This window comes from Scyliorhinus torazame, chromosome 2, assembly GCF_047496885.1.
Source record: "Scyliorhinus torazame isolate Kashiwa2021f chromosome 2, sScyTor2.1, whole genome shotgun sequence".
Lineage (NCBI taxonomy): Eukaryota > Metazoa > Chordata > Chondrichthyes > Carcharhiniformes > Scyliorhinidae > Scyliorhinus > Scyliorhinus torazame.
Genome location: NC_092708.1, coordinates 99,850,393 through 99,857,792, shown reverse-complemented (window position 1 = coordinate 99,857,792; position 7,400 = coordinate 99,850,393). Strand labels below are relative to the sequence as shown.

The following is a 7,400-nucleotide window of genomic DNA, read 5'->3' as shown; positions in this document are numbered from 1 at the left end:
GATCGCGAACTGATTGGCGCCTGATGCGGACCCTGATTTCGGCCTCTCCCACGATTTAACCAGCGCACCGGGTGCAACGTGGCCTTTAAACCGTGCCCCTTATCTTAAACTGTTGGCCACTTATTTCCCATTCCCCTAGACTACTTGCCACTTCGTTAATGAGGTTGGCATAGGGATTAAAGGATACTTTGTACCCCCACCCCAAGTAACAGGAGGAGCAGCAGTTCCTGCTTATTCATCTCCAACCTCCCTCAGCACATTCCTGTTTTGTTTTATGTACAGCTCCCTCAGAAAATGGGCGGGGCTTGAATATGATTGGCGCCCCGTTGACCAATCATGGGCTGGCGGGAGGGCTGTTGCCCTCCCTCCCCCCGGGGGGGGGGGGAGAGAACCAGCCAATGGAGGTGAGAGGGAGGCGGGTGTTCCTCCCCATGACCGCATCAGGAGGAGGGGAGGGACAAGCGAGTGGAGACTGTGCGCTGTTCCTGCGACGGAGGGCGGCGACAACAGAGGAAAGTTTCGTCGAGAGTCGGTAAGTTTGAAAGTGGGGCCAAGGGCGCGACCGCCGTGGTTGCCCCGCGAGCTTTACGGTTGGACGTTTTTTTACATTTAAAAAAAAAAAAATCGAGCCCGCCCCCGAGACGGTCATGGTCGATTAGCGCTGGCGAGTGAAAACCGCCGCTGGGCCGAATTCCCGTTACGGCGGGGGCGGCACGGATCCATCTGCCGGGAAAGTTCTGGACAAGTTGAGCGGGTTGGAGGGAGCCGGGGCTTGTCGGGTCGCCGTGCCTGCCGCGGTTTGTTGTTGTCGCCGCCGCCGCCGCCGCCGCTGGGGTGGGAGAAGAGGAGGACACGGGCTCCCGTGTCACTGGCTGGCTGGGCAGGGTTGCGGACCGGCTGAGTGAGAAGTGGAACTGCCAGGACTTGTTTCCCCGAGCCGGCGGGAACGCCCTGACCACCGAAAGAACAAGCTTTCTTTGATGTGGATGTCGGCGGGCGGGTGCCAAGCAGACGATCCCAATCTCTCCGGCAGCAGCAGCGCTTCTGGTTTGGGAATGCGAGCTCTTTTTCATTTCGTTCCTTTAGCTCACAATTAAAATCGAGATTTTGTTCTTCATTTCGCCGCACATTGATTTATTTTAAAGTCAGCAATTCGCATTCCGAGATGAGCTGATTTTTAAAAAAACATGGTACTTTAAAACTGATCTAGCAATTAGGAAAGTGAAGAGTAGGCGCAGCTTGAAATAAATAGCCAGCAGATCCGAAATGTGAACCATTCAGATCATAGGATTCTGGAACGGTGACAGCAAAGGTTGAGGCCATTCGGTCCATTGTGTCCCTGATGGCACTACCACTCTCGTCCCTTCCTGGTAATCCCACAATTTTTTTGTTGTTAAATTATCCAACTTTCTTTTGAAAGCCATGATTGAATCTTGCCTCCATGGCACTCTTTGACTATGCATTCCAAAATGTACTACATTAAAAAGTCCCCCCCCCATGTCACCATTAATTCTTTAGCCAAAGTTAGCTCAGTTGGCTGGATGATTGGTTCGTGGTGCAGAGTGCTGTCAACAGCATGGGTTCAATTCTGGTACCAGCGGGAATTATTCATGAAGACCCACCTTCTCAACCTTACCCCTCACCGCAGCAGTGGTAATCCTCGGGTTAAATAATCACCAGACAGCTCTTCCCCCTCAAAGGAGAGCAGCCTATGGTCCTCTGGGACTGGTGATATTTCATTTCAGCCACTCGCCTTAAGTTGGTGCTCTCTAGTTCTTAACCCTTGTACCCATGGTGATGTTTCATTTCGGCCACTCTCCTTAAGTTGGTGCTCTCTAGTTCTTAACCCTTGTACCCATGGAACAGTTTCATCCGTAAGACCACAAGATATAGGAGTAGAATTGGGCCATTTGGCCCATGGAGTCTGCTCCGCCATTCAATCATGGCTGATATGTTTCTCATCCCCATTCTCCTGCCTTCTCCCCATAACCCTTGATCCCCTGATTAATCAAGAAATCCTCTTATTAATCAAAAACATCAGATTTGTGCTTGAGGTACTGTTATCTACAGGACCAAGACCTGGAATGTGGAATTAGACAGAATAGTTCTTGGAACATAAGAACTAGGAGCAGGAGTAGCCTCTCGAGCCTGCTCCACTGTTCAATACAATCATGGCTGATTTCACCATGGCCTTAACTCCACTGCCCTGCCCATTTTCTGTATCCCATTATTAATTAAAATTCTGTAACTCCTCAAATTTACTCACTGTCCTAGCATCCACCACACTCTGGGGCAGCGAATTCCACAGATTCATGACCCTTTGGGAGAAGCAGGTTTTCCTTACCTCTGTTTTAAATTTGCTGTTCCTTATCCTGTGACCTCTCGTTGTAGAATGCCATGCAAGAGGAAGCATCCGTTCCATGTCTACTTTATCCATATCTTTTATCATCTTGTATACCTCGATTTGATCTCCCCTCATTCTTCTAAATTCAAGAGAGTATTGGCCTAAACTGCTCAATCTCTCTTCATAAGGGGCAGCACGGTAGCATTGTGGATAGCACAATTGCTTCACAGCTCCAGGGTCCCAGGTTCAACTCCGGCTTGTGTCACTGTCTGTGCGGAGTCTGCATGTTCTCCCCGTGTGTGCGTGGGTTTCCTCCGGGTGCAGACTCGATGGGCCGAATGGCCTCCTTCTGCGCTGTAAATTCTATGATAATCTCTGAAGATAAACCACTCACCTCTGGAATCAAGCCAGTGAACCTCCTCTGAACCGCTTCCAATGCGACTACATCTTTCCTCAAATAAGGGGACCAAAACTTTGAACAGTACTCCAGGTATGGTGTCATCAGTGCCTTGTACAGTTGCAACAAAGCTTCCTTACTTTGTTCCTTTAGCCAAATTCCATTTGCATTCTTTATTACCTGCTGTACCTGCATGCTAGTTTTCTGCAACTACTGCACGAGAATACCCTGGTCCCTCTGCACCGGAGAACCCCAAGGTCCCTTGCCATTTAGATAATAAATTGTATTTCTGTGTCTCAGACCAAAATGGATGACCTCACACGTTCAACTCCACCTGCCACATTTTGGCCCACTCACCTAACCTGTCTATCCATTTGCAATGAGGAACTAAGAACCTTACAACTTACTGGCCTCTCTATTTTAGTGTCTGATGTGTTATGTACTCTGGGATAACACAGGCTGCAACTGGATGCAGCTTTAGCCAAAAGATACTCCAGACCTTTGAAGTTCGTTCAATCTGATTTATTGAACCAGTACCACCGTTCTATGAGTTTGACTCTCTGCTAACCTAAGTGTGGTTACTCTGTCTGACTGAACCAGACTAGCTCTTAGCCACGTGCTGGAGGTGTGATACTGTACATAGACCCTGACTCACTCTGTAGATGTTCATCAGTGGAAAGAGGCGGAGTGTGAGTGCCTCGTGCCTTTTATAGAGAGATACCACCCCTGAGTGTCCTGCCTGCTCATTGGTCATGCCATGTTCTCTGTGTTCATTAGCTGCCTGTCTGTGCCTTTCTGTATATCATTATCTGCATATCATGACAGTGTCATCTGCAAATTTGGCTGTAGAACCTTCTATCCATGTATCCAAGTCGTTAATATAGGTTATAAATCGTTGGGGCTCAAAGGACCGAACCCTGTGCACCTACTAGATACATCTTGCTATCCAGAAAAAGACCCATTTATCCCGACTCTGTCTTCTGTCCATCAGCCAGACAGTCTTCTATTCAAGCCGATAGACTGGATTGGATTTGTTTATTGTCACGTGCACTGGGGTACAGTGAAAAGTATTGTTCTGCGTGCAGCTCAGACAGATCATTCTGTACATTAAAAGAAAATACATAATTGTGTAATTTAGGTTTACCCTATGTAAATACATAGACACAGGCATCGAGTGAAGCAAACAGGAGTGTAGTATTACTCAGTAGAGAAGATGTGTGAAGAGAATAGATCAGTCCATAAGTAGGGAGTCTGGTAACAACGGGGAAGAAGCTGTTTTCAAATTTGTTAGTGTGTGTTTTCAGACTTTTGCATCTCCTGCCCGATGGAAGAAGTTGGAAGTGTGAATAAGCCGGGTAGGAGGGGTCTTTGATTATGCTGTCCACTTTCCCAAGGCAGCGGGAGGTGTAGACAGTCAATGGATGGGTGGCGGCTTCATGTGATGGACTGGGTGGTGTTCACGACACTAGTTTCTTCCAGTCTTGGGCCGAGCAGTTGCCTTACCAGGCTGTGATGCAGCCAGATAGGATGCTTTCTATGGTGCATGTGTAAATATTAGTAAGAGTCAATGTGGACATGCCGAATTACCTCTAACACCATGTGATCTAACCTTGTGTGCTGCACCTTATCAAACGCCTTCCGGAAGTCCAGACAAACACCTTCTGGATCCGCATTATCCACTTGGCTTGTTACATCTTCGAAGAACTCTAGCAAATTGGTCAAACATGATTTACCCTTCATAAAACCATGCTGCCTCTGATGGATTTGACTTTCCAAATGTCCTTATATTTTGAACACCTCTATCAAATCTCTTTTCAGGCTTTTCCTAAGGAGAACAGACTCGAACAGTCCATGTAACAGAAGGCCCCCCCTCCCTCCCCCAACGCTGTAGCCATTCTTGTATTTTTTGTGTGCGCAGAATTGGAGACAGTACTGCAGTTGAGTCCAAACCAGTGTTTCGTAAAGGTTCATTATAACTTTAATTTTAAAAAAATTCTACAGCTCCATTTATAAAACCCAGTATCCTGTATGCCTTTTTAACAATTTTCTGAAAATGGCCTGCCGCCGTCAATGATTTGTGGTGTCTCATTCCTGTGTCCACCTTTTAGAACTGCACCCTTTCTTTTGTGTTGCCTCCCATTGTTCTTCCCAAAATGTATTACTTCACATTTCTTTGTATTAAATTTGATCTCCCGCTTGTCTGTCCATTCCCCCAGCCTGCCTACCTCCTCTTGAATTTTATATGTCTTCCTCACAAAGTCTAAGCTTTGTGACATCTTCAAATTTTGAAATTGCCCTGACATTAATAAATATCAAAAAAAGCAGTGGTCCAAATACTGATCCCTGAGGGACACAGTCCTCCAGTCTGGAAAAACAATAGTTCATCACTGCTGTTTCCTGTCACTCGGCCAACTTTGTATTTGTGTTGCCACTGAAACCTTTTATCCCAAGTGCTTCAACTTTACTGGCAAGGCTATTTCATGGTGCTTTACAAATGCCTTTGGAGTTGTTGGGTTTATCCACAGCATTCTTTTTCCATCTCTTGGCAGTATTTTGCAGCTCTGGGCATGTCCTTCTTTGATTTCACGCTTAATTATATAATTGTAGCCACAGCATTTCTAATTGCGTCGCTAGTTATGGTCTCTACACCCACCCTACTGTGTCACCTATGGTATAAGTGATGTATCCTTGCACCTCTCCGTTATATGCAGCCATTTGGTGACGGTAATTATGGTCACATGATCAGCTTCCACTTTTATGCCAATGATGCCCTGTTGTACCTCCCCACTTCTCAATCTCCTCCACTGTCCCAGCCTTGTTGGACAGCTTGCTTTGTATCCAGTCTTGTGTGGAGTTTGCACATTCTCCCCGTGTTTGCGTGGGTCTCACCCCCACAACCCAAAAAGATGTGCAAGGAAGGTGGATTTGTTCCGCTTAATTGGCGCGGGAAAAAATTGGGTACTGTAAATTTTCTTTAAAAAGAACAAGGTATTTGCCTGTCATGGTGAAGAAAGTATGCATCTTTTTGGATTTTTTACAAACTGCTTACTTGGTAGCGATTGTGGTCCCATTTGTTTGGTATCAGGAATCGTTTATGGGCCCATATACAGCATATAAATCAACCCCCCCTTCTGCTAGGAAATGCTACACCCACATTGGGGGTCGGCCTCAATTTTGCATCTCAGGAATGCATGTTTTACTCACCTTAAATCAGGGCATCAGATCAGGTGTTACAGGCTGTGTTGCCCAAAAGATGAGCGGGAGTTTAAGACACGTCCACACAAAACAGACTACGCGACAGAGGAGGAACAGTCCACTTTTCTTAAAATCATGTTTCAACTCAAGTAAGTGCTGCTATGAGAGAATTCCGTGCTAGTGAAAAACTGCTGGAAGAGTGGAAGATGGAATCTGCCCTGAAGATGTCCAAGACCAACTGTGCCATAAGAATCGAGACCAGTCACAGCTCACCTTGAGAAGCATGTATTGAAATGGATCCTTGCAAATCATCAGAATGGTTACATCATTGTCAGAAATAATGTAATTTGTATATATGCACTTGGGGGTGCCAAATCAAACCATGTGACTAGCAAAGATTTCATACCAGCAGCTAGTTGGTACAGGTGCCTGATGAAAATGCAGACTGTTGTGGCAGAAGACCAAGATTGCTCAGAAACTACCAAAACATCTTGATACCAAATTGCCAGTGTCCAGTGACTCACCAGACAGTGGCAAAAACACGAGTACACGTTGTTACATTTGAAGCATAGACAAAACACTCATGAGTTTTGACATGGCCAGCAACTGAATCATAGAGTGGAAAGTGAACGCCACTGGACATGAGAACACAAGCTTCACAGTGGTACTAGCCTACATGGCTGACAACAAAATTAAAGCTCACAGTAATTTGCAAATGTAAAAAACCTTGTCGAAAATTAAGTTCCCTGCAGGAGATTTTGGGTGTATCCATGATGATGGTTGGATCGATTCTGATGGAGTGAAGTAATGGATTGATAATGTGTGGAATAGACATCACAGTGGCCTGCTGGGACAAGTTCAAATCTCATTGAAACTTGGACTACCTACAGGCACCATCTCCAAGGCCAACAGTATCTGAGATGGATTCTCTGAATCAGCTGTTGCATCACTATCTTGATCTGAACAGGATGAACAGGACAAGCTTACTAACATCCATGTCCTTGAAGGAGCCAAGAACACCAGCATCATTGAGGCCATGATCATCAGAAACCAACTATGGGCTGGCCATGTCCCGACTGCCAAAGCAAATCTTCTTTGCCCAGTTCAAGGAAGGCGTCTGTACAAGAAGAGGACAAAGTAAGACACCCCAATGGCTTACCTGAAGCACTGAAACATCAATGTCAACACCTGGGAGATTCTTGCTCAGAAGAGACCTACTTGGAGCAACCTCCTGATTCAAGAGACATTCTTTTGAGGGTGCCGGGAAAGGAGCCTGCCAGCAAGTGCAAGGGCCAATCCCACCTCCCGGAAACAGCTTCCAAGTGTCTGGTAAGTGACTGAATAAATTTGAACTCTGCATCAGACACTGAGGACGATGAATTTAATGGATTTTTGAAACGTTTTTATGTGGTTAAAGGTATCCTTGTGGAATTATTTAATTCAAGAAAACATGTCACATTGATT

At 45.9% G+C, this 7,400-nt stretch overlaps 1 protein-coding gene across 4 annotated transcripts in view; it reads left to right on the top strand.

Moving 5' to 3' along the window:
• The first annotated feature begins 443 nt into the window (after window positions 1-443).
• The window catches only part of tanc1a (tetratricopeptide repeat, ankyrin repeat and coiled-coil containing 1a), a 271,496-nt gene continuing 264,539 nt past the window's right edge, over window positions 444-7,400 (top strand). For all 4 annotated transcript variants that reach the window (XM_072474765.1, XM_072474748.1, XM_072474757.1 and 1 more), the window contains exon 1: window positions 444-532. The gene's annotated coding sequence lies outside the window, so the exon portion shown is untranslated. The remainder of the gene's footprint in view (window positions 533-7,400) is intronic.